Here is a 21,859-nt window from a genome sequence, read left to right as displayed (position 1 = left end):
CAGTTCTTAGCATTGGCAAGAGAGGTTCCTAAAGCCTGAAGGTAACTTTACTTTTCTTCACTGGCAATTCTAACATGTTGGGTTAGCACCTGTATTTCAACGGCTAAATTACAAACAAAAGTATGCCAATTGTTAAATGTTGATCAACACTAATTTAGCAACCATGAAACGGAATCATTTTGGATAATATTGTCTAATTGCCTTTCATATCCAACGTTAAAACAACACTAAACATGCATCTCTTCAACAATGTGATATACTTTTTGTAATTTGTAGGTGTACAATCTGCGGCGCTCGGCGGCTTTCGGTGAGAGAAGTGAAAAAGCTTACGGCACCTGGGATTCCCAGGCGGTCTTCCATCCAGGTACTAACCAGGCCCTGCTCTGCTTAGCTTCCGAGATCAGACGAGATCGGGCGGAACCAGAGAGGTATGGCCGTAAGCTGCTTTTTATCTTTTTCCTAATCCTTTATAATGCGTCAATGAATTATGACACGCCTGCCGTTGGCATCTTTGTGTGGGTTAAATAAGGGTATGCAAAGAAGGCTGTGACATCCCATGCCGAAAATTGGATGGACTAGAGAAGACCCGCCCAGGAGTCCCAGCCAATCGGTGAATGGCCATTGCAGTCCCCGCCACCTCAAATGGCCTGACGATGGTATGGACGTAAGCCACCTTTCATCTTCTTCCTATTGCATCTCTTCTACAATGTGAATTTTTTTTTACAATTGTGTAGGTGTACAATCTACGGCGCTGGGCGGCTTTCAGAGAGAGAAGTGAAAAAGCTTACGGCACCTGGGATTCCCAGGCGGTCTTCCATCCAGGTACTAACCAGGCCCTGCTCTGCTTAGCTTCCGAGATCAGACGAGATCGGGCGGAACCAGAGAGGTATGGACGTAAGCTGCTTTTCATCTTTTTCCTAATCCTTTAAAACGTGTCAAAGATAATCAGAAGTTTCTTTTTCTAAAATTGAAGCAGTTCTTAGCATTGGCAAGAGAGGTTCCTAAAGCCTGAAGGTAACTTTACTTTTCTTCACTGGCAATTCTAACATGTTGGGTTAGCACCTGTATTTCAACGGCTAAATTACAAACAACAGTATGCCAATCGTAAATGTTGACCAACACTAATTTAGCAATCATGAAACGGAATCATTTTGGATAATATTGTCTAATTTCCTTTCATATCCAACGTTAAAACAGGTGTACAATCTGCGGCGCTCGGCGGCTTTCGGAGAGAGAAGTGAAAAAGCTTACGGCACCTGGGATTCCCAGGCGGTCTTCCATCCAGGTACTAACCAGGCCCTGCTCTGCTTAGCTTCCGAGATCAGACGAGATCGGGCGGAACCAGAGAGGTATGGCCGTAAGCTGCTTTTTATCTTTTTCCTAATCCTTTATAATGCGTCAATGAATTATGACACGCCTGCCGTTGGCATCTTTGTGTGGGTTAAATAAGGGTATGCAAAGAAGGCTGTGACATCCCATGCCGGAAATTGGATGGACTAGAGAAGACCCGCCCAGGAGTCCCAGCCAATCGGTGAATGGCCATTGCAGTCCCCGCCACCTCAAATGGCCTGACGATGGTACGGACGTAAGCCACCTTTCATCTTCTTCCTATTGCATCTCTTCTACAATGTGAATTTTTTTTTACAATTGTGTAGGTGTACAATCTACGGCGCTGGGCGGCTTTCAGAGAGAGAAGTTAAAAAGCTTACGGCACCTGGGATTCCCAGGCGGTCTTCCATCCAGGTACTAACCAGGCCCTGCTCTGCTTAGCTTCCGAGATCAGACGAGATCGGGCGGAACCAGAGAGGTATGGCCGTAAGCTGCTTTTTATCTTTTTCCTAATCCTTTATAATGCGTCAAAAAATTATGTCACGCCTGCCGTTGGCATCTTTGTGTGGGTTAAATAAGGGTATGCAAAGAAGGCTGTGACATCCTATGGCGAAAATTGGATGGACTAGAGAAGACCCGCCCAGGAGTCCCAGCCAATCGGTGGATGGCCATTGCAGTCCCCGCCACCTCAAATGGCCTGATGATGGTATGGACGTAAGCCACCTTTCATCTTCTTCCTATTGCATCTCTTCTACAATGTGATAAACTTTTTACAATTGTGTAGGTGTACAAGCTACGGCGCTGGGCGGCTTTCAGAGAGAGAAGTGAAAAAGCTTACGGCACCTGGGATTCCCAGGCGGTCTTCCATCCAGGTACTAACCAGGCCCTGCTCTGCTTAGCTTCCGAGATCAGACGAGATCGGGCGGAACCAGAGAGGTATGGCCGTAAGCTGCTTTTTATCTTTTTCCTAATCCTTTAAAACGTGTCAAAGATAATCAGAAGTTTCTTTTTCTAAAATTGAAGCAGTTCTTAGCATTGGCAAGAGAGGTTCCTAAAGCCTGAAGGTAACTTTACTTTTCTTCACTGGCAATTCTAACATGTTGGGTTAGCACCTGTATTTCAACGGCTAAATTACAAACAAAAGTATGCCAATTGTTAAATGTTGATCAACACTAATTTAGCAACCATGAAACGGAATCATTTTGGATAATATTGTCTAATTGCCTTTCATATCCAACGTTAAAACAACACTAAACATGCATCTCTTCAACAATGTGATATACTTTTTGTAATTTGTAGGTGTACAATCTGCGGCGCTCGGCGGCTTTCGGTGAGAGAAGTGAAAAAGCTTACGGCACCTGGGATTCCCAGGCGGTCTTCCATCCAGGTACTAACCAGGCCCTGCTCTGCTTAGCTTCCGAGATCAGACGAGATCGGGCGGAACCAGAGAGGTATGGCCGTAAGCTGCTTTTTATCTTTTTCCTAATCCTTTATAATGCGTCAATGAATTATGACACGCCTGCCGTTGGCATCTTTGTGTGGGTTAAATAAGGGTATGCAAAGAAGGCTGTGACATCCCATGCCGAAAATTGGATGGACTAGAGAAGACCCGCCCAGGAGTCCCAGCCAATCGGTGAATGGCCATTGCAGTCCCCGCCACCTCAAATGGCCTGACGATGGTATGGACGTAAGCCACCTTTCATCTTCTTCCTATTGCATCTCTTCTACAATGTGAATTTTTTTTTACAATTGTGTAGGTGTACAATCTACGGCGCTGGGCGGCTTTCAGAGAGAGAAGTGAAAAAGCTTACGGCACCTGGGATTCCCAGGCGGTCTTCCATCCAGGTACTAACCAGGCCCTGCTCTGCTTAGCTTCCGAGATCGGGCGGAACCAGAGAGGTATGGACGTAAGCTGCTTTTCATCTTTTTCCTAATCCTTTAAAACGTGTCAAAGATAATCAGAAGTTTCTTTTTCTAAAATTGAAGCAGTTCTTAGCATTGGCAAGAGAGGTTCCTAAAGCCTGAAGGTAACTTTACTTTTCTTCACTGGCAATTCTAACATGTTGGGTTAGCACCTGTATTTCAACGGCTAAATTACAAACAACAGTATGCCAATGGTAAATGTTGACCAACACTAATTTAGCAATCATGAAACGGAATCATTTTGGATAATATTGTCTAATTTCCTTTCATATCCAACGTTAAAACAGGTGTACAATCTGCGGCGCTCGGCGGCTTTCGGAGAGAGAAGTGAAAAAGCTTACGGCACCTGGGATTCCCAGGCGGTCTTCCATCCAGGTACTAACCAGGCCCTGCTCTGCTTAGCTTCCGAGATCAGACGAGATCGGGCGGAACCAGAGAGGTATGGCCGTAAGCTGCTTTTTATCTTTTTCCTAATCCTTTATAATGCGTCAATGAATTATGACACGCCTGCCGTTGGCATCTTTGTGTGGGTTAAATAAGGGTATGCAAAGAAGGCTGTGACATCCCATGCCGGAAATTGGATGGACTAGAGAAGACCCGCCCAGGAGTCCCAGCCAATCGGTGAATGGCCATTGCAGTCCCCGCCACCTCAAATGGCCTGACGATGGTACGGACGTAAGCCACCTTTCATCTTCTTCCTATTGCATCTCTTCTACAATGTGAATTTTTTTTTACAATTGTGTAGGTGTACAATCTACGGCGCTGGGCGGCTTTCAGAGAGAGAAGTTAAAAAGCTTACGGCACCTGGGATTCCCAGGCGGTCTTCCATCCAGGTACTAACCAGGCCCTGCTCTGCTTAGCTTCCGAGATCAGACGAGATCGGGCGGAACCAGAGAGGTATGGCCGTAAGCTGCTTTTCATCTTTTTCCTAATCCTTTAAAACGTGTCAAAGATAATCAGAAGTTTCTTTTTCTAAAATTGAAGCAGTTCTTAGCATTGGCAAGAGAGGTTTCTAAAACCTGAAGGTAACTTTACTTTTCTTCACTGGCAATTCTAACATGTTGGGTTAGCACCTGTATTTCAACGGCTAAATTACAAACAAAAGTATGCCAATTGTTAAATGTTGATCAACACTAATTTAGCAACCATGAAACGGAATCATTTTGGATAATATTGTCTAATTGCCTTTCATATCCAACGTTAAAACAACACTAAACATGCATCTCTTCAACAATGTGATATACTTTTTGTAATTTGTAGGTGTACAATCTGCGGCGCTCGGCGGCTTTCGGTGAGAGAAGTGAAAAAGCTTACGGCACCTGGGATTCCCAGGCGGTCTTCCATCCAGGTACTAACCAGGCCCTGCTCTGCTTAGCTTCCGAGATCAGACGAGATCGGGCGGAACCAGAGAGGTATGGCTGTAAGCTGCTTTTTATCTTTTTCCTAATCCTTTAAAACGTGTCAAAGATAATCAGAAGTTTCTTTTTCTAAAATTGAAGCAGTTCTTAGCATTGGCAAGAGAGGTTCCTAAAACCTGAAGGGAACTTTACTTTTCTTCACTGGTAAATCTAACGTGTTTGGTTAGCACCTGTATTTCAACGGCTAAATTACAAACAATAGTATGCCAATCGTAAAATGTTGATCAACACTAATTTAGCAATCATGAAACGGAATCATTTTGGATAATAATGTCTAATTTCCTTTCATATCCAACGTTAAAACAACACTAAACATGCATCTCTTCAACAATGTGATATACTTTTTGTAATTTGTAGGTGTACAATCTGCGGCGCTCGGCGGCTTTCGGTGAGAGAAGTGAAAAAGCTTACGGCACCTGGGATTCCCAGGCGGTCTTCCATCCAGGTACTAACCAGGCCCTGCTCTGCTTAGCTTCCGAGATCAGACGAGATCGGGCGGAACCAGAGAGGTATGGCCGTAAGCTGCTTTTTATCTTTTTCCTAATCCTTTATAATGCGTCAAAAAATTATGTCACGCCTGCCGTTGGCATCTTTGTGTGGGTTAAATAAGGGTATGCAAAGAAGGCTGTGACATCCTATGGCGAAAATTGGATGGACTAGAGAAGACCCGCCCAGGAGTCCCAGCCAATCGGTGGATGGCCATTGCAGTCCCCGCCACCTCAAATGGCCTGATGATGGTATGGACGTAAGCCACCTTTCATCTTCTTCCTATTGCATCTCTTCTACAATGTGATAAACTTTTTACAATTGTGTAGGTGTACAAGCTACGGCGCTGGGCGGCTTTCAGAGAGAGAAGTGAAAAAGCTTACGGCACCTGGGATTCCCAGGCGGTCTTCCATCCAGGTACTAACCAGGCCCTGCTCTGCTTAGCTTCCGAGATCAGACGAGATCGGGCGGAACCAGAGAGGTATGGCCGTAAGCTGCTTTTCATCTTTTTCCTAATCCTTTAAAACGTGTCAAAGATAATCAGAAGTTTCTTTTTCTAAAATTGAAGCAGTTCTTAGCATTGGCAAGAGAGGTTCCTAAAGCCTGAAGGTAACTTTACTTTTCTTCACTGGCAATTCTAACATGTTGGGTTAGCACCTGTATTTCAACGGCTAAATTACAAACAAAAGTATGCCAATTGTTAAATGTTGATCAACACTAATTTAGCAACCATGAAACGGAATCATTTTGGATAATATTGTCTAATTGCCTTTCATATCCAACGTTAAAACAACACTAAACATGCATCTCTTCAACAATGTGATATACTTTTTGTAATTTGTAGGTGTACAATCTGCGGCGCTCGGCGGCTTTCGGTGAGAGAAGTGAAAAAGCTTACGGCACCTGGGATTCCCAGGCGGTCTTCCATCCAGGTACTAACCAGGCCCTGCTCTGCTTAGCTTCCGAGATCAGACGAGATCGGGCGGAACCAGAGAGGTATGGCCGTAAGCTGCTTTTTATCTTTTTCCTAATCCTTTATAATGCGTCAATGAATTATGACACGCCTGCCGTTGGCATCTTTGTGTGGGTTAAATAAGGGTATGCAAAGAAGGCTGTGACATCCCATGCCGAAAATTGGATGGACTAGAGAAGACCCGCCCAGGAGTCCCAGCCAATCGGTGAATGGCCATTGCAGTCCCCGCCACCTCAAATGGCCTGACGATGGTATGGACGTAAGCCACCTTTCATCTTCTTCCTATTGCATCTCTTCTACAATGTGAATTTTTTTTTACAATTGTGTAGGTGTACAATCTACGGCGCTGGGCGGCTTTCAGAGAGAGAAGTGAAAAAGCTTACGGCACCTGGGATTCCCAGGCGGTCTTCCATCCAGGTACTAACCAGGCCCTGCTCTGCTTAGCTTCCGAGATCAGACGAGATCGGGCGGAACCAGAGAGGTATGGACGTAAGCTGCTTTTCATCTTTTTCCTAATCCTTTAAAACGTGTCAAAGATAATCAGAAGTTTCTTTTTCTAAAATTGAAGCAGTTCTTAGCATTGGCAAGAGAGGTTCCTAAAGCCTGAAGGTAACTTTACTTTTCTTCACTGGCAATTCTAACATGTTGGGTTAGCACCTGTATTTCAACGGCTAAATTACAAACAACAGTATGCCAATCGTAAATGTTGACCAACACTAATTTAGCAATCATGAAACGGAATCATTTTGGATAATATTGTCTAATTTCCTTTCATATCCAACGTTAAAACAGGTGTACAATCTGCGGCGCTCGGCGGCTTTCGGAGAGAGAAGTGAAAAAGCTTACGGCACCTGGGATTCCCAGGCGGTCTTCCATCCAGGTACTAACCAGGCCCTGCTCTGCTTAGCTTCCGAGATCAGACGAGATCGGGCGGAACCAGAGAGGTATGGACGTAAGCTGCTTTTCATCTTTTTCCTAATCCTTTAAAACGTGTCAAAGATAATCAGAAGTTTCTTTTTCTAAAATTGAAGCAGTTCTTAGCATTGGCAAGAGAGGTTCCTAAAGCCTGAAGGTAACTTTACTTTTCTTCACTGGCAATTCTAACATGTTGGGTTAGCACCTGTATTTCAACGGCTAAATTACAAACAACAGTATGCCAATGGTAAATGTTGACCAACACTAATTTAGCAATCATGAAACGGAATCATTTTGGATAATATTGTCTAATTTCCTTTCATATCCAACGTTAAAACAGGTGTACAATCTGCGGCGCTCGGCGGCTTTCGGAGAGAGAAGTGAAAAAGCTTACGGCACCTGGGATTCCCAGGCGGTCTTCCATCCAGGTACTAACCAGGCCCTGCTCTGCTTAGCTTCCGAGATCAGACGAGATCGGGCGGAACCAGAGAGGTATGGCCGTAAGCTGCTTTTTATCTTTTTCCTAATCCTTTATAATGCGTCAATGAATTATGACACGCCTGCCGTTGGCATCTTTGTGTGGGTTAAATAAGGGTATGCAAAGAAGGCTGTGACATCCCATGCCGGAAATTGGATGGACTAGAGAAGACCCGCCCAGGAGTCCCAGCCAATCGGTGAATGGCCATTGCAGTCCCCGCCACCTCAAATGGCCTGACGATGGTACGGACGTAAGCCACCTTTCATCTTCTTCCTATTGCATCTCTTCTACAATGTGAATTTTTTTTTACAATTGTGTAGGTGTACAATCTACGGCGCTGGGCGGCTTTCAGAGAGAGAAGTTAAAAAGCTTACGGCACCTGGGATTCCCAGGCGGTCTTCCATCCAGGTACTAACCAGGCCCTGCTCTGCTTAGCTTCCGAGATCAGACGAGATCGGGCGGAACCAGAGAGGTATGGCCGTAAGCTGCTTTTTATCTTTTTCCTAATCCTTTATAATGCGTCAAAAAATTATGTCACGCCTGCCGTTGGCATCTTTGTGTGGGTTAAATAAGGGTATGCAAAGAAGGCTGTGACATCCTATGGCGAAAATTGGATGGACTAGAGAAGACCCGCCCAGGAGTCCCAGCCAATCGGTGGATGGCCATTGCAGTCCCCGCCACCTCAAATGGCCTGATGATGGTATGGACGTAAGCCACCTTTCATCTTCTTCCTATTGCATCTCTTCTACAATGTGATAAACTTTTTACAATTGTGTAGGTGTACAAGCTACGGCGCTGGGCGGCTTTCAGAGAGAGAAGTGAAAAAGCTTACGGCACCTGGGATTCCCAGGCGGTCTTCCATCCAGGTACTAACCAGGCCCTGCTCTGCTTAGCTTCCGAGATCAGACGAGATCGGGCGGAACCAGAGAGGTATGGCCGTAAGCTGCTTTTTATCTTTTTCCTAATCCTTTAAAACGTGTCAAAGATAATCAGAAGTTTCTTTTTCTAAAATTGAAGCAGTTCTTAGCATTGGCAAGAGAGGTTCCTAAAGCCTGAAGGTAACTTTACTTTTCTTCACTGGCAATTCTAACATGTTGGGTTAGCACCTGTATTTCAACGGCTAAATTACAAACAAAAGTATGCCAATTGTTAAATGTTGATCAACACTAATTTAGCAACCATGAAACGGAATCATTTTGGATAATATTGTCTAATTGCCTTTCATATCCAACGTTAAAACAACACTAAACATGCATCTCTTCAACAATGTGATATACTTTTTGTAATTTGTAGGTGTACAATCTGCGGCGCTCGGCGGCTTTCGGTGAGAGAAGTGAAAAAGCTTACGGCACCTGGGATTCCCAGGCGGTCTTCCATCCAGGTACTAACCAGGCCCTGCTCTGCTTAGCTTCCGAGATCAGACGAGATCGGGCGGAACCAGAGAGGTATGGCCGTAAGCTGCTTTTTATCTTTTTCCTAATCCTTTATAATGCGTCAATGAATTATGACACGCCTGCCGTTGGCATCTTTGTGTGGGTTAAATAAGGGTATGCAAAGAAGGCTGTGACATCCCATGCCGAAAATTGGATGGACTAGAGAAGACCCGCCCAGGAGTCCCAGCCAATCGGTGAATGGCCATTGCAGTCCCCGCCACCTCAAATGGCCTGACGATGGTATGGACGTAAGCCACCTTTCATCTTCTTCCTATTGCATCTCTTCTACAATGTGAATTTTTTTTTACAATTGTGTAGGTGTACAATCTACGGCGCTGGGCGGCTTTCAGAGAGAGAAGTGAAAAAGCTTACGGCACCTGGGATTCCCAGGCGGTCTTCCATCCAGGTACTAACCAGGCCCTGCTCTGCTTAGCTTCCGAGATCAGACGAGATCGGGCGGAACCAGAGAGGTATGGACGTAAGCTGCTTTTCATCTTTTTCCTAATCCTTTAAAACGTGTCAAAGATAATCAGAAGTTTCTTTTTCTAAAATTGAAGCAGTTCTTAGCATTGGCAAGAGAGGTTCCTAAAGCCTGAAGGTAACTTTACTTTTCTTCACTGGCAATTCTAACATGTTGGGTTAGCACCTGTATTTCAACGGCTAAATTACAAACAACAGTATGCCAATGGTAAATGTTGACCAACACTAATTTAGCAATCATGAAACGGAATCATTTTGGATAATATTGTCTAATTTCCTTTCATATCCAACGTTAAAACAGGTGTACAATCTGCGGCGCTCGGCGGCTTTCGGAGAGAGAAGTGAAAAAGCTTACGGCACCTGGGATTCCCAGGCGGTCTTCCATCCAGGTACTAACCAGGCCCTGCTCTGCTTAGCTTCCGAGATCAGACGAGATCGGGCGGAACCAGAGAGGTATGGCCGTAAGCTGCTTTTTATCTTTTTCCTAATCCTTTATAATGCGTCAATGAATTATGACACGCCTGCCGTTGGCATCTTTGTGTGGGTTAAATAAGGGTATGCAAAGAAGGCTGTGACATCCCATGCCGGAAATTGGATGGACTAGAGAAGACCCGCCCAGGAGTCCCAGCCAATCGGTGAATGGCCATTGCAGTCCCCGCCACCTCAAATGGCCTGACGATGGTACGGACGTAAGCCACCTTTCATCTTCTTCCTATTGCATCTCTTCTACAATGTGAATTTTTTTTTACAATTGTGTAGGTGTACAATCTACGGCGCTGGGCGGCTTTCAGAGAGAGAAGTTAAAAAGCTTACGGCACCTGGGATTCCCAGGCGGTCTTCCATCCAGGTACTAACCAGGCCCTGCTCTGCTTAGCTTCCGAGATCAGACGAGATCGGGCGGAACCAGAGAGGTATGGCCGTAAGCTGCTTTTCATCTTTTTCCTAATCCTTTAAAACGTGTCAAAGATAATCAGAAGTTTCTTTTTCTAAAATTGAAGCAGTTCTTAGCATTGGCAAGAGAGGTTTCTAAAACCTGAAGGTAACTTTACTTTTCTTCACTGGCAATTCTAACATGTTGGGTTAGCACCTGTATTTCAACGGCTAAATTACAAACAAAAGTATGCCAATTGTTAAATGTTGATCAACACTAATTTAGCAACCATGAAACGGAATCATTTTGGATAATATTGTCTAATTGCCTTTCATATCCAACGTTAAAACAACACTAAACATGCATCTCTTCAACAATGTGATATACTTTTTGTAATTTGTAGGTGTACAATCTGCGGCGCTCGGCGGCTTTCGGTGAGAGAAGTGAAAAAGCTTACGGCACCTGGGATTCCCAGGCGGTCTTCCATCCAGGTACTAACCAGGCCCTGCTCTGCTTAGCTTCCGAGATCAGACGAGATCGGGCGGAACCAGAGAGGTATGGCTGTAAGCTGCTTTTTATCTTTTTCCTAATCCTTTAAAACGTGTCAAAGATAATCAGAAGTTTCTTTTTCTAAAATTGAAGCAGTTCTTAGCATTGGCAAGAGAGGTTCCTAAAACCTGAAGGGAACTTTACTTTTCTTCACTGGTAAATCTAACGTGTTTGGTTAGCACCTGTATTTCAACGGCTAAATTACAAACAATAGTATGCCAATCGTAAAATGTTGATCAACACTAATTTAGCAATCATGAAACGGAATCATTTTGGATAATAATGTCTAATTTCCTTTCATATCCAACGTTAAAACAACACTAAACATGCATCTCTTCAACAATGTGATATACTTTTTGTAATTTGTAGGTGTACAATCTGCGGCGCTCGGCGGCTTTCGGTGAGAGAAGTGAAAAAGCTTACGGCACCTGGGATTCCCAGGCGGTCTTCCATCCAGGTACTAACCAGGCCCTGCTCTGCTTAGCTTCCGAGATCAGACGAGATCGGGCGGAACCAGAGAGGTATGGCCGTAAGCTGCTTTTTATCTTTTTCCTAATCCTTTATAATGCGTCAAAAAATTATGTCACGCCTGCCGTTGGCATCTTTGTGTGGGTTAAATAAGGGTATGCAAAGAAGGCTGTGACATCCTATGGCGAAAATTGGATGGACTAGAGAAGACCCGCCCAGGAGTCCCAGCCAATCGGTGGATGGCCATTGCAGTCCCCGCCACCTCAAATGGCCTGATGATGGTATGGACGTAAGCCACCTTTCATCTTCTTCCTATTGCATCTCTTCTACAATGTGATAAACTTTTTACAATTGTGTAGGTGTACAAGCTACGGCGCTGGGCGGCTTTCAGAGAGAGAAGTGAAAAAGCTTACGGCACCTGGGATTCCCAGGCGGTCTTCCATCCAGGTACTAACCAGGCCCTGCTCTGCTTAGCTTCCGAGATCAGACGAGATCGGGCGGAACCAGAGAGGTATGGCCGTAAGCTGCTTTTCATCTTTTTCCTAATCCTTTAAAACGTGTCAAAGATAATCAGAAGTTTCTTTTTCTAAAATTGAAGCAGTTCTTAGCATTGGCAAGAGAGGTTCCTAAAGCCTGAAGGTAACTTTACTTTTCTTCACTGGCAATTCTAACATGTTGGGTTAGCACCTGTATTTCAACGGCTAAATTACAAACAAAAGTATGCCAATTGTTAAATGTTGATCAACACTAATTTAGCAACCATGAAACGGAATCATTTTGGATAATATTGTCTAATTGCCTTTCATATCCAACGTTAAAACAACACTAAACATGCATCTCTTCAACAATGTGATATACTTTTTGTAATTTGTAGGTGTACAATCTGCGGCGCTCGGCGGCTTTCGGTGAGAGAAGTGAAAAAGCTTACGGCACCTGGGATTCCCAGGCGGTCTTCCATCCAGGTACTAACCAGGCCCTGCTCTGCTTAGCTTCCGAGATCAGACGAGATCGGGCGGAACCAGAGAGGTATGGCCGTAAGCTGCTTTTTATCTTTTTCCTAATCCTTTATAATGCGTCAATGAATTATGACACGCCTGCCGTTGGCATCTTTGTGTGGGTTAAATAAGGGTATGCAAAGAAGGCTGTGACATCCCATGCCGAAAATTGGATGGACTAGAGAAGACCCGCCCAGGAGTCCCAGCCAATCGGTGAATGGCCATTGCAGTCCCCGCCACCTCAAATGGCCTGACGATGGTATGGACGTAAGCCACCTTTCATCTTCTTCCTATTGCATCTCTTCTACAATGTGAATTTTTTTTTACAATTGTGTAGGTGTACAATCTACGGCGCTGGGCGGCTTTCAGAGAGAGAAGTGAAAAAGCTTACGGCACCTGGGATTCCCAGGCGGTCTTCCATCCAGGTACTAACCAGGCCCTGCTCTGCTTAGCTTCCGAGATCAGACGAGATCGGGCGGAACCAGAGAGGTATGGACGTAAGCTGCTTTTCATCTTTTTCCTAATCCTTTAAAACGTGTCAAAGATAATCAGAAGTTTCTTTTTCTAAAATTGAAGCAGTTCTTAGCATTGGCAAGAGAGGTTCCTAAAGCCTGAAGGTAACTTTACTTTTCTTCACTGGCAATTCTAACATGTTGGGTTAGCACCTGTATTTCAACGGCTAAATTACAAACAACAGTATGCCAATCGTAAATGTTGACCAACACTAATTTAGCAATCATGAAACGGAATCATTTTGGATAATATTGTCTAATTTCCTTTCATATCCAACGTTAAAACAGGTGTACAATCTGCGGCGCTCGGCGGCTTTCGGAGAGAGAAGTGAAAAAGCTTACGGCACCTGGGATTCCCAGGCGGTCTTCCATCCAGGTACTAACCAGGCCCTGCTCTGCTTAGCTTCCGAGATCAGACGAGATCGGGCGGAACCAGAGAGGTATGGACGTAAGCTGCTTTTCATCTTTTTCCTAATCCTTTAAAACGTGTCAAAGATAATCAGAAGTTTCTTTTTCTAAAATTGAAGCAGTTCTTAGCATTGGCAAGAGAGGTTCCTAAAGCCTGAAGGTAACTTTACTTTTCTTCACTGGCAATTCTAACATGTTGGGTTAGCACCTGTATTTCAACGGCTAAATTACAAACAACAGTATGCCAATCGTAAATGTTGACCAACACTAATTTAGCAATCATGAAACGGAATCATTTTGGATAATATTGTCTAATTTCCTTTCATATCCAACGTTAAAACAGGTGTACAATCTGCGGCGCTCGGCGGCTTTCGGAGAGAGAAGTGAAAAAGCTTACGGCACCTGGGATTCCCAGGCGGTCTTCCATCCAGGTACTAACCAGGCCCTGCTCTGCTTAGCTTCCGAGATCAGACGAGATCGGGCGGAACCAGAGAGGTATGGCCGTAAGCTGCTTTTTATCTTTTTCCTAATCCTTTATAATGCGTCAATGAATTATGACACGCCTGCCGTTGGCATCTTTGTGTGGGTTAAATAAGGGTATGCAAAGAAGGCTGTGACATCCCATGCCGGAAATTGGATGGACTAGAGAAGACCCGCCCAGGAGTCCCAGCCAATCGGTGAATGGCCATTGCAGTCCCCGCCACCTCAAATGGCCTGACGATGGTACGGACGTAAGCCACCTTTCATCTTCTTCCTATTGCATCTCTTCTACAATGTGAATTTTTTTTTACAATTGTGTAGGTGTACAATCTACGGCGCTGGGCGGCTTTCAGAGAGAGAAGTTAAAAAGCTTACGGCACCTGGGATTCCCAGGCGGTCTTCCATCCAGGTACTAACCAGGCCCTGCTCTGCTTAGCTTCCGAGATCAGACAAGATCGGGTGGAACCAGAGAGGTATGGCCGTAAGCTGCTTTTCATCTTTTTCCTAATCCTTTAAAACGTGTCAAAGATAATCAGAAGTTTCTTTTTCTAAAATTGAAGCAGTTCTTAGCATTGGCAAGAGAGGTTTCTAAAACCTGAAGGTAACTTTACTTTTCTTCACTGGCAATTCTAACATGTTGGGTTAGCACCTGTATTTCAACGGCTAAATTACAAACAAAAGTATGCCAATTGTTAAATGTTGATCAACACTAATTTAGCAACCATGAAACGGAATCATTTTGGATAATATTGTCTAATTGCCTTTCATATCCAACGTTAAAACAACACTAAACATGCATCTCTTCAACAATGTGATATACTTTTTGTAATTTGTAGGTGTACAATCTGCGGCGCTCGGCGGCTTTCGGTGAGAGAAGTGAAAAAGCTTACGGCACCTGGGATTCCCAGGCGGTCTTCCATCCAGGTACTAACCAGGCCCTGCTCTGCTTAGCTTCCGAGATCAGACGAGATCGGGCGGAACCAGAGAGGTATGGCTGTAAGCTGCTTTTTATCTTTTTCCTAATCCTTTAAAACGTGTCAAAGATAATCAGAAGTTTCTTTTTCTAAAATTGAAGCAGTTCTTAGCATTGGCAAGAGAGGTTCCTAAAACCTGAAGGGAACTTTACTTTTCTTCACTGGTAAATCTAACGTGTTTGGTTAGCACCTGTATTTCAACGGCTAAATTACAAACAATAGTATGCCAATCGTAAAATGTTGATCAACACTAATTTAGCAATCATGAAACGGAATCATTTTGGATAATATTGTCTAATTTCCTTTCATATCCAACGTTAAAACAACACTAAACATGCATCTCTTCAACAATGTGATATACTTTTTGTAATTTGTAGGTGTACAATCTGCGGCGCTCGGCGGCTTTCGGTGAGAGAAGTGAAAAAGCTTACGGCACCTGGGATTCCCAGGCGGTCTTCCATCCAGGTACTAACCAGGCCCTGCTCTGCTTAGCTTCCGAGATCAGACGAGATCGGGCGGAACCAGAGAGGTATGGCCGTAAGCTGCTTTTTATCTTTTTCCTAATCCTTTATAATGCGTCAAAAAATTATGTCACGCCTGCCGTTGGCATCTTTGTGTGGGTTAAATAAGGGTATGCAAAGAAGGCTGTGACATCCTATGGCGAAAATTGGATGGACTAGAGAAGACCCGCCCAGGAGTCCCAGCCAATCGGTGGATGGCCATTGCAGTCCCCGCCACCTCAAATGGCCTGATGATGGTATGGACGTAAGCCACCTTTCATCTTCTTCCTATTGCATCTCTTCTACAATGTGATAAACTTTTTACAATTGTGTAGGTGTACAAGCTACGGCGCTGGGCGGCTTTCAGAGAGAGAAGTGAAAAAGCTTACGGCACCTGGGATTCCCAGGCGGTCTTCCATCCAGGTACTAACCAGGCCCTGCTCTGCTTAGCTTCCGAGATCAGACGAGATCGGGCGGAACCAGAGAGGTATGGCCGTAAGCTGCTTTTCATCTTTTTCCTAATCCTTTAAAACGTGTCAAAGATAATCAGAAGTTTCTTTTTCTAAAATTGAAGCAGTTCTTAGCATTGGCAAGAGAGGTTCCTAAAGCCTGAAGGTAACTTTACTTTTCTTCACTGGCAATTCTAACATGTTGGGTTAGCACCTGTATTTCAACGGCTAAATTACAAACAAAAGTATGCCAATTGTTAAATGTTGATCAACACTAATTTAGCAACCATGAAACGGAATCATTTTGGATAATATTGTCTAATTGCCTTTCATATCCAACGTTAAAACAACACTAAACATGCATCTCTTCAACAATGTGATATACTTTTTGTAATTTGTAGGTGTACAATCTGCGGCGCTCGGCGGCTTTCGGTGAGAGAAGTGAAAAAGCTTACGGCACCTGGGATTCCCAGGCGGTCTTCCATCCAGGTACTAACCAGGCCCTGCTCTGCTTAGCTTCCGAGATCAGACGAGATCGGGCGGAACCAGAGAGGTATGGCCGTAAGCTGCTTTTTATCTTTTTCCTAATCCTTTATAATGCGTCAATGAATTATGACACGCCTGCCGTTGGCATCTTTGTGTGGGTTAAATAAGGGTATGCAAAGAAGGCTGTGACATCCCATGCCGAAAATTGGATGGACTAGAGAAGACCCGCCCAGGAGTCCCAGCCAATCGGTGAATGGCCATTGCAGTCCCCGCCACCTCAAATGGCCTGACGATGGTATGGACGTAAGCCACCTTTCATCTTCTTCCTATTGCATCTCTTCTACAATGTGAATTTTTTTTTACAATTGTGTAGGTGTACAATCTACGGCGCTGGGCGGCTTTCAGAGAGAGAAGTGAAAAAGCTTACGGCACCTGGGATTCCCAGGCGGTCTTCCATCCAGGTACTAACCAGGCCCTGCTCTGCTTAGCTTCCGAGATCAGACGAGATCGGGCGGAACCAGAGAGGTATGGACGTAAGCTGCTTTTCATCTTTTTCCTAATCCTTTAAAACGTGTCAAAGATAATCAGAAGTTTCTTTTTCTAAAATTGAAGCAGTTCTTAGCATTGGCAAGAGAGGTTCCTAAAGCCTGAAGGTAACTTTACTTTTCTTCACTGGCAATTCTAACATGTTGGGTTAGCACCTGTATTTCAACGGCTAAATTACAAACAACAGTATGCCAATCGTAAATGTTGACCAACACTAATTTAGCAATCATGAAACGGAATCATTTTGGATAATATTGTCTAATTTCCTTTCATATCCAACGTTAAAACAGGTGTACAATCTGCGGCGCTCGGCGGCTTTCGGAGAGAGAAGTGAAAAAGCTTACGGCACCTGGGATTCCCAGGCGGTCTTCCATCCAGGTACTAACCAGGCCCTGCTCTGCTTAGCTTCCGAGATCAGACGAGATCGGGCGGAACCAGAGAGGTATGGACGTAAGCTGCTTTTCATCTTTTTCCTAATCCTTTAAAACGTGTCAAAGATAATCAGAAGTTTCTTTTTCTAAAATTGAAGCAGTTCTTAGCATTGGCAAGAGAGGTTCCTAAAGCCTGAAGGTAACTTTACTTTTCTTCACTGGCAATTCTAACATGTTGGGTTAGCACCTGTATTTCAACGGCTAAATTACAAACAACAGTATGCCAATCGTAAATGTTGACCAACACTAATTTAGCAATCATGAAACGGAATCATTTTGGATAATATTGTCTAATTTCCTTTCATATCCAACGTTAAAACAGGTGTACAATCTGCGGCGCTCGGCGGCTTTCGGAGAGAGAAGTGAAAAAGCTTACGGCACCTGGGATTCCCAGGCGGTCTTCCATCCAGGTACTAACCAGGCCCTGCTCTGCTTAGCTTCCGAGATCAGACGAGATCGGGCGGAACCAGAGAGGTATGGCCGTAAGCTGCTTTTTATCTTTTTCCTAATCCTTTATAATGCGTCAATGAATTATGACACGCCTGCCGTTGGCATCTTTGTGTGGGTTAAATAAGGGTATGCAAAGAAGGCTGTGACATCCCATGCCAAAAATTGGATGGACTAGAGAAGACCCGCCCAGGAGTCCCAGCCAATCGGTGAATGGCCATTGCAGTCCCCGCCACCTCAAATGGCCTGACGATGGTATGGACGTAAGCCACCTTTCATCTTCTTCCTATTGCATCTCTTCTACAATGTGAATTTTTTTTTACAATTGTGTAGGTGTACAATCTACGGCGCTGGGCGGCTTTCAGAGAGAGAAGTTAAAAAGCTTACGGCACCTGGGATTCCCAGGCGGTCTTCCATCCAGGTACTAACCAGGCCCTGCTCTGCTTAGCTTCCGAGATCAGACGAGATCGGGCGGAACGAGAGAGGTATGGCCGTAAGCTGCTTTTCATCTTTTTCCTAATCCTTTAAAACGTGTCAAAGATAATCAGAAGTTTCTTTTTCTAAAATTGAAGCAGTTCTTAGCATTGGCAAGAGAGGTTCCTAAAGCCTGAAGGTAACTTTACTTTTCTTCACTGGCAATTCTAACATGTTGGGTTAGCACCTGTATTTCAACGGCTAAATTACAAACAACAGTATGCCAATGGTAAATGTTGACCAACACTAATTTAGCAATCATGAAACGGAATCATTTTGGATAATATTGTCTAATTTCCTTTCATATCCAACGTTAAAACAGGTGTACAATCTGCGGCGCTCGGCGGCTTTCGGAGAGAGAAGTGAAAAAGCTTACGGCACCTGGGATTCCCAGGCGGTCTTCCATCCAGGTACTAACCAGGCCCTGCTCTGCTTAGCTTCCGAGATCAGACGAGATCGGGCGGAACCAGAGAGGTATGGCCGTAAGCTGCTTTTTATCTTTTTCCTAATCCTTTATAATGCGTCAATGAATTATGACACGCCTGCCGTTGGCATCTTTGTGTGGGTTAAATAAGGGTATGCAAAGAAGGCTGTGACATCCCATGCCGAAAATTGGATGGACTAGAGAAGACCCGCCCAGGAGTCCCAGCCAATCGGTGAATGGCCATTGCAGTCCCCGCCACCTCAAATGGCCTGACGATGGTATGGACGTAAGCCACCTTTCATCTTCTTCCTATTGCATCTCTTCTACAATGTGATAAACTTTTTACAATTGTGTAGGTGTACAAGCTACGGCGCTGGGCGGCTTTCAGAGAGAGAAGTGAAAAAGCTTACGGCACCTGGGATTCCCAGGCGGTCTTCCATCCAGGTACTAACCAGGCCCTGCTCTGCTTAGCTTCCGAGATCAGACGAGATCGGGCGGAACCAGAGAGGTATGGCCGTAAGCTGCTTTTTATCTTTTTCCTAATCCTTTATAATGCGTCAAAGATAATCAGAAGAGTTTCTTTTTCTAAAATTGAAGCAGTTCTTAGGATTGGCAAGAGAGGTTTCTAAAACCTGAAGGTAACTTTACTTTTCTTCACTGGCAATTCTAACATGTTGGGTTAGCACCTGTATTTCAACGGCTAAATTACAAACAAAAGTATGCCAATTGTTAAATGTTGATCAACACTAATTTAGCAACCATGAAACGGAATCATTTTGGATAATATTGTCTAATTGCCTTTCATATCCAACGTTAAAACAACACTAAACATGCATCTCTTCAACAATGTGATATACTTTTTGTAATTTGTAGGTGTACAATCTGCGGCGCTCGGCGGCTTTCGGTGAGAGAAGTGAAAAAGCTTACGGCACCTGGGATTCCCAGGCGGTCTTCCATCCAGGTACTAACCAGGCCCTGCTCTGCTTAGCTTCCGAGATCAGACGAGATCGGGCGGAACCAGAGAGGTATGGCCGTAAGCTGCTTTTTATCTTTTTCCTAATCCTTTATAATGCGTCAATGAATTATGACACGCCAGCCGTTGGCATCTTTGAGAGGGTTAAATAAGGGTATGCAAAGAAGGCTGTGACATCCCATGCCGAAAATTGGATGGACTAGAGAAGACCCGCCCAGGAGTCCCAGCCAATCGGTGAATGGCCATTGCAGTCCCCGCCACCTCAAATGGCCTGACGATGGTACGGACGTAAGCCACCTTTCATCTTCTTCCTATTGCATCTCTTCTACAATGTGAAATTTTTTTTACAATTGTGTAGGTGTACAATCTACGGCGCTGGGCGGCTTTCAGAGAGAGAAGTGAAAAAGCTTACGGCACCTGGGGTTCCCAGGCGGTCTTCCATCCAGGTACTAACCAGGCCCTGCTCTGCTTAGCTTCCGAGAACAGACGAGATCGGGCGGAACCAGAGAGGTATGGACGTAAGCTGCTTTTCATCTTTTTCCTAATCCTTTAAAACGTGTCAAAGATAATCAGAAGTTTCTTTTTCTAAAATTGAAGCAGTTCTTAGCATTGGCAAGAGAGGTTCCTAAAGCCTGAAGGTAACTTTACTTTTCTTCACTGGCAATTCTAACATGTTGGGTTAGCACCTGTATTTCAACGGCTAAATTACAAACAACAGTATGCCAATCGTAAATGTTGACCAACACTAATTTAGCAATCATGAAACGGAATCATTTTGGATAATATTGTCTAATTTCCTTTCATATCCAACGTTAAAACAGGTGTACAATCTGCGGCGCTCGGCGGCTTTCGGAGAGAGAAGTGAAAAAGCTTACGGCACCTGGGATTCCCAGGCGGTCTTCCATCCAGGTACTAACCAGGCCCTGCTCTGCTTAGCTTCCGAGATCAGACGAGATCGGGCGGAACCAGAGAGGTATGGCCGTAAGCTGCTTTTTATCTTTTTCCTAATCCTTTATAATGCGTCAATGAATTATGACACGCCTGCCGTTGGCATCTTTGTGTGGGTTAAATAAGGGTATGCAAAGAAGGCTGTGACATCCCATGCCGAAAATTGGATGGACTAGAGAAGACCCGCCCAGGAGTCCCAGCCAATCGGTGAATGGCCATTGCAGTCCCCGCCACCTCAAATGGCCTGACGATGGTACGGACGTAAGTCACCTTTCATCTTCTTCCTATTGCATCTCTTCTACAATGTGAAATTTTTTTTACAATTGTGTAGGTGTACAATCTACGGCGCTGGGCGGCTTTCAGAGAGAGAAGTGAAAAAGCTTACGGCACCTGGGATTCCCAGGCGGTCTTCCATCCAGGTACTAACCAGGCCCTGCTCTGCTTAGCTTCCGAGAACAGACGAGATCGGGCGGAACCAGAGAGGTATGGACGTAAGCTGCTTTTCATCTTTTTCCTAATCCTTTAAAACGTGTCAAAGATAATCAGAAGTTTCTTTTTCTAAAATTAAAGCAGTTCTTAGCATTGGCAAGAGAGGTTCCTAAAGCCTGAAGGTAACTTTACTTTTCTTCACTGGCAATTCTAACATGTTGGGTTAGCACCTGTATTTCAACGGCTAAATTACAAACAACAGTATGCCAATCGTAAATGTTGACCAACACTAATTTAGCAATCATGAAACGGAATCATTTTGGATAATATTGTCTAATTTCCTTTCATATCCAACGTTAAAACAGGTGTACAATCTGCGGCGCTCGGCGGCTTTCGGAGAGAGAAGTGAAAAAGCTTACGGCACCTGGGATTCCCAGGCGGTCTTCCATCCAGGTACTAACCAGGCCCTGCTCTGCTTAGCTTCCGAGATCAGACGAGATCGGGCGGAACCAGAGAGGTATGGCCGTAAGCTGCTTTTTATCTTTTTCCTAATCCTTTATAATGCGTCAATGAATTATGACACGCCAGCCGTTGGCATCTTTGTGTGGGTTAAATAAGGGTATGCAAAGAAGGCTGTGACATCCCAAGCCGAAAATTGGATGGACTAGAGAAGACCCGCCCAGGAGTCCCAGCCAATCGGTGAATGGCCATTGCAGTCCCCGCCACCTCAAATGGCCTGACGATGGTACGGACGTAAGCCACCTTTCATCTTCTTCCTATTGCATCTCTTCTACAATGTGAAATTTTTTTTACAATTGTGTAGGTGTACAATCTACGGCGCTGGGCGGCTTTCAGAGAGAGAAGTGAAAAAGCTTACGGCACCTGGGGTTCCCAGGCGGTCTTCCATCCAGGTACTAACCAGGCCCTGCTCTGCTTAGCTTCCGAGAACAGACGAGATCGGGCGGAACCAGAGAGGTATGGACGTAAGCTGCTTTTCATCTTTTTCCTAATCCTTTAAAACGTGTCAAAGATAATCAGAAGTTTCTTTTTCTAAAATTGA

General features: G+C 44.6%; 45 non-coding genes and 1 pseudogene across 45 annotated transcripts; all 46 read right to left on the bottom strand.

Annotated features, from left to right (window-relative positions):
- Positions 1-323: 323 nt before the first annotated feature.
- On the bottom strand, positions 324-442 carry LOC134110469 (5S ribosomal RNA). Its single transcript, XR_009943854.1, has one exon. It is a non-coding gene; the product is annotated as a 5S ribosomal RNA (ribosomal RNA).
- Positions 443-781: 339 nt separating this feature from the next.
- Positions 782-900, bottom strand: LOC134109970 (5S ribosomal RNA). Its single transcript, XR_009943365.1, has one exon. It is a non-coding gene; the product is annotated as a 5S ribosomal RNA (ribosomal RNA).
- Positions 901-1,244: 344 nt separating this feature from the next.
- Positions 1,245-1,363, bottom strand: LOC134110468 (5S ribosomal RNA). The gene has a single exon (XR_009943853.1). It is a non-coding gene; the product is annotated as a 5S ribosomal RNA (ribosomal RNA).
- A 339-nt stretch (positions 1,364-1,702) lies between these two features.
- Positions 1,703-1,821, bottom strand: LOC134110467 (5S ribosomal RNA). The gene has a single exon (XR_009943852.1). It is a non-coding gene; the product is annotated as a 5S ribosomal RNA (ribosomal RNA).
- Positions 1,822-2,160: 339 nt separating this feature from the next.
- Positions 2,161-2,279, bottom strand: LOC134110466 (5S ribosomal RNA). The gene has a single exon (XR_009943851.1). It is a non-coding gene; the product is annotated as a 5S ribosomal RNA (ribosomal RNA).
- A 396-nt stretch (positions 2,280-2,675) lies between these two features.
- LOC134110465 (5S ribosomal RNA) lies at positions 2,676-2,794 on the bottom strand. The gene has a single exon (XR_009943850.1). It is a non-coding gene; the product is annotated as a 5S ribosomal RNA (ribosomal RNA).
- Positions 2,795-3,133: 339 nt separating this feature from the next.
- On the bottom strand, positions 3,134-3,242 carry LOC134110210 (5S ribosomal RNA; annotated as a pseudogene).
- A 344-nt stretch (positions 3,243-3,586) lies between these two features.
- Positions 3,587-3,705, bottom strand: LOC134110464 (5S ribosomal RNA). Its single transcript, XR_009943849.1, has one exon. It is a non-coding gene; the product is annotated as a 5S ribosomal RNA (ribosomal RNA).
- A 339-nt stretch (positions 3,706-4,044) lies between these two features.
- LOC134110463 (5S ribosomal RNA) lies at positions 4,045-4,163 on the bottom strand. The gene has a single exon (XR_009943848.1). It is a non-coding gene; the product is annotated as a 5S ribosomal RNA (ribosomal RNA).
- Positions 4,164-4,559: 396 nt separating this feature from the next.
- On the bottom strand, positions 4,560-4,678 carry LOC134110011 (5S ribosomal RNA). Its single transcript, XR_009943405.1, has one exon. It is a non-coding gene; the product is annotated as a 5S ribosomal RNA (ribosomal RNA).
- Positions 4,679-5,074: 396 nt separating this feature from the next.
- Positions 5,075-5,193, bottom strand: LOC134110462 (5S ribosomal RNA). The gene has a single exon (XR_009943847.1). It is a non-coding gene; the product is annotated as a 5S ribosomal RNA (ribosomal RNA).
- A 339-nt stretch (positions 5,194-5,532) lies between these two features.
- LOC134110461 (5S ribosomal RNA) lies at positions 5,533-5,651 on the bottom strand. Its single transcript, XR_009943846.1, has one exon. It is a non-coding gene; the product is annotated as a 5S ribosomal RNA (ribosomal RNA).
- A 396-nt stretch (positions 5,652-6,047) lies between these two features.
- LOC134110460 (5S ribosomal RNA) lies at positions 6,048-6,166 on the bottom strand. The gene has a single exon (XR_009943845.1). It is a non-coding gene; the product is annotated as a 5S ribosomal RNA (ribosomal RNA).
- Positions 6,167-6,505: 339 nt separating this feature from the next.
- On the bottom strand, positions 6,506-6,624 carry LOC134109968 (5S ribosomal RNA). The gene has a single exon (XR_009943363.1). It is a non-coding gene; the product is annotated as a 5S ribosomal RNA (ribosomal RNA).
- A 344-nt stretch (positions 6,625-6,968) lies between these two features.
- On the bottom strand, positions 6,969-7,087 carry LOC134109967 (5S ribosomal RNA). Its single transcript, XR_009943362.1, has one exon. It is a non-coding gene; the product is annotated as a 5S ribosomal RNA (ribosomal RNA).
- Positions 7,088-7,431: 344 nt separating this feature from the next.
- LOC134110458 (5S ribosomal RNA) lies at positions 7,432-7,550 on the bottom strand. The gene has a single exon (XR_009943843.1). It is a non-coding gene; the product is annotated as a 5S ribosomal RNA (ribosomal RNA).
- Positions 7,551-7,889: 339 nt separating this feature from the next.
- Positions 7,890-8,008, bottom strand: LOC134110457 (5S ribosomal RNA). The gene has a single exon (XR_009943842.1). It is a non-coding gene; the product is annotated as a 5S ribosomal RNA (ribosomal RNA).
- A 339-nt stretch (positions 8,009-8,347) lies between these two features.
- Positions 8,348-8,466, bottom strand: LOC134110456 (5S ribosomal RNA). The gene has a single exon (XR_009943841.1). It is a non-coding gene; the product is annotated as a 5S ribosomal RNA (ribosomal RNA).
- A 396-nt stretch (positions 8,467-8,862) lies between these two features.
- On the bottom strand, positions 8,863-8,981 carry LOC134110455 (5S ribosomal RNA). Its single transcript, XR_009943840.1, has one exon. It is a non-coding gene; the product is annotated as a 5S ribosomal RNA (ribosomal RNA).
- Positions 8,982-9,320: 339 nt separating this feature from the next.
- Positions 9,321-9,439, bottom strand: LOC134109966 (5S ribosomal RNA). The gene has a single exon (XR_009943361.1). It is a non-coding gene; the product is annotated as a 5S ribosomal RNA (ribosomal RNA).
- Positions 9,440-9,783: 344 nt separating this feature from the next.
- Positions 9,784-9,902, bottom strand: LOC134110454 (5S ribosomal RNA). The gene has a single exon (XR_009943839.1). It is a non-coding gene; the product is annotated as a 5S ribosomal RNA (ribosomal RNA).
- Positions 9,903-10,241: 339 nt separating this feature from the next.
- On the bottom strand, positions 10,242-10,360 carry LOC134110453 (5S ribosomal RNA). The gene has a single exon (XR_009943838.1). It is a non-coding gene; the product is annotated as a 5S ribosomal RNA (ribosomal RNA).
- A 396-nt stretch (positions 10,361-10,756) lies between these two features.
- On the bottom strand, positions 10,757-10,875 carry LOC134110010 (5S ribosomal RNA). Its single transcript, XR_009943404.1, has one exon. It is a non-coding gene; the product is annotated as a 5S ribosomal RNA (ribosomal RNA).
- A 396-nt stretch (positions 10,876-11,271) lies between these two features.
- LOC134110452 (5S ribosomal RNA) lies at positions 11,272-11,390 on the bottom strand. Its single transcript, XR_009943837.1, has one exon. It is a non-coding gene; the product is annotated as a 5S ribosomal RNA (ribosomal RNA).
- A 339-nt stretch (positions 11,391-11,729) lies between these two features.
- Positions 11,730-11,848, bottom strand: LOC134110451 (5S ribosomal RNA). Its single transcript, XR_009943836.1, has one exon. It is a non-coding gene; the product is annotated as a 5S ribosomal RNA (ribosomal RNA).
- Positions 11,849-12,244: 396 nt separating this feature from the next.
- On the bottom strand, positions 12,245-12,363 carry LOC134110450 (5S ribosomal RNA). The gene has a single exon (XR_009943835.1). It is a non-coding gene; the product is annotated as a 5S ribosomal RNA (ribosomal RNA).
- A 339-nt stretch (positions 12,364-12,702) lies between these two features.
- On the bottom strand, positions 12,703-12,821 carry LOC134109965 (5S ribosomal RNA). Its single transcript, XR_009943360.1, has one exon. It is a non-coding gene; the product is annotated as a 5S ribosomal RNA (ribosomal RNA).
- A 344-nt stretch (positions 12,822-13,165) lies between these two features.
- Positions 13,166-13,284, bottom strand: LOC134109964 (5S ribosomal RNA). Its single transcript, XR_009943359.1, has one exon. It is a non-coding gene; the product is annotated as a 5S ribosomal RNA (ribosomal RNA).
- Positions 13,285-13,628: 344 nt separating this feature from the next.
- Positions 13,629-13,747, bottom strand: LOC134110449 (5S ribosomal RNA). The gene has a single exon (XR_009943834.1). It is a non-coding gene; the product is annotated as a 5S ribosomal RNA (ribosomal RNA).
- Positions 13,748-14,086: 339 nt separating this feature from the next.
- LOC134109903 (5S ribosomal RNA) lies at positions 14,087-14,205 on the bottom strand. Its single transcript, XR_009943298.1, has one exon. It is a non-coding gene; the product is annotated as a 5S ribosomal RNA (ribosomal RNA).
- Positions 14,206-14,601: 396 nt separating this feature from the next.
- LOC134110008 (5S ribosomal RNA) lies at positions 14,602-14,720 on the bottom strand. Its single transcript, XR_009943403.1, has one exon. It is a non-coding gene; the product is annotated as a 5S ribosomal RNA (ribosomal RNA).
- A 396-nt stretch (positions 14,721-15,116) lies between these two features.
- Positions 15,117-15,235, bottom strand: LOC134110447 (5S ribosomal RNA). The gene has a single exon (XR_009943832.1). It is a non-coding gene; the product is annotated as a 5S ribosomal RNA (ribosomal RNA).
- A 339-nt stretch (positions 15,236-15,574) lies between these two features.
- LOC134110446 (5S ribosomal RNA) lies at positions 15,575-15,693 on the bottom strand. The gene has a single exon (XR_009943831.1). It is a non-coding gene; the product is annotated as a 5S ribosomal RNA (ribosomal RNA).
- Positions 15,694-16,089: 396 nt separating this feature from the next.
- On the bottom strand, positions 16,090-16,208 carry LOC134110445 (5S ribosomal RNA). Its single transcript, XR_009943830.1, has one exon. It is a non-coding gene; the product is annotated as a 5S ribosomal RNA (ribosomal RNA).
- Positions 16,209-16,547: 339 nt separating this feature from the next.
- Positions 16,548-16,666, bottom strand: LOC134109963 (5S ribosomal RNA). The gene has a single exon (XR_009943358.1). It is a non-coding gene; the product is annotated as a 5S ribosomal RNA (ribosomal RNA).
- A 344-nt stretch (positions 16,667-17,010) lies between these two features.
- LOC134109962 (5S ribosomal RNA) lies at positions 17,011-17,129 on the bottom strand. Its single transcript, XR_009943357.1, has one exon. It is a non-coding gene; the product is annotated as a 5S ribosomal RNA (ribosomal RNA).
- Positions 17,130-17,473: 344 nt separating this feature from the next.
- LOC134110444 (5S ribosomal RNA) lies at positions 17,474-17,592 on the bottom strand. The gene has a single exon (XR_009943829.1). It is a non-coding gene; the product is annotated as a 5S ribosomal RNA (ribosomal RNA).
- Positions 17,593-17,931: 339 nt separating this feature from the next.
- On the bottom strand, positions 17,932-18,050 carry LOC134109953 (5S ribosomal RNA). Its single transcript, XR_009943348.1, has one exon. It is a non-coding gene; the product is annotated as a 5S ribosomal RNA (ribosomal RNA).
- Positions 18,051-18,394: 344 nt separating this feature from the next.
- LOC134110443 (5S ribosomal RNA) lies at positions 18,395-18,513 on the bottom strand. The gene has a single exon (XR_009943828.1). It is a non-coding gene; the product is annotated as a 5S ribosomal RNA (ribosomal RNA).
- Positions 18,514-18,852: 339 nt separating this feature from the next.
- LOC134110442 (5S ribosomal RNA) lies at positions 18,853-18,971 on the bottom strand. Its single transcript, XR_009943827.1, has one exon. It is a non-coding gene; the product is annotated as a 5S ribosomal RNA (ribosomal RNA).
- Positions 18,972-19,369: 398 nt separating this feature from the next.
- On the bottom strand, positions 19,370-19,488 carry LOC134110441 (5S ribosomal RNA). Its single transcript, XR_009943826.1, has one exon. It is a non-coding gene; the product is annotated as a 5S ribosomal RNA (ribosomal RNA).
- Positions 19,489-19,827: 339 nt separating this feature from the next.
- LOC134110198 (5S ribosomal RNA) lies at positions 19,828-19,946 on the bottom strand. The gene has a single exon (XR_009943592.1). It is a non-coding gene; the product is annotated as a 5S ribosomal RNA (ribosomal RNA).
- A 344-nt stretch (positions 19,947-20,290) lies between these two features.
- LOC134110440 (5S ribosomal RNA) lies at positions 20,291-20,409 on the bottom strand. The gene has a single exon (XR_009943825.1). It is a non-coding gene; the product is annotated as a 5S ribosomal RNA (ribosomal RNA).
- A 339-nt stretch (positions 20,410-20,748) lies between these two features.
- Positions 20,749-20,867, bottom strand: LOC134110193 (5S ribosomal RNA). Its single transcript, XR_009943587.1, has one exon. It is a non-coding gene; the product is annotated as a 5S ribosomal RNA (ribosomal RNA).
- A 344-nt stretch (positions 20,868-21,211) lies between these two features.
- On the bottom strand, positions 21,212-21,330 carry LOC134110439 (5S ribosomal RNA). The gene has a single exon (XR_009943824.1). It is a non-coding gene; the product is annotated as a 5S ribosomal RNA (ribosomal RNA).
- Positions 21,331-21,669: 339 nt separating this feature from the next.
- LOC134110197 (5S ribosomal RNA) lies at positions 21,670-21,788 on the bottom strand. Its single transcript, XR_009943591.1, has one exon. It is a non-coding gene; the product is annotated as a 5S ribosomal RNA (ribosomal RNA).
- Positions 21,789-21,859: the final 71 nt, after the last annotated feature.

This window comes from Pungitius pungitius, unplaced genomic scaffold (genome assembly GCF_949316345.1).
Source record: "Pungitius pungitius unplaced genomic scaffold, fPunPun2.1 scaffold_37, whole genome shotgun sequence".
Lineage (NCBI taxonomy): Eukaryota > Metazoa > Chordata > Actinopteri > Perciformes > Gasterosteidae > Pungitius > Pungitius pungitius.
The sequence above is the reverse complement of the archived record's forward strand: the minus strand, read 5'-3'. Positions and strand labels throughout refer to the sequence as shown.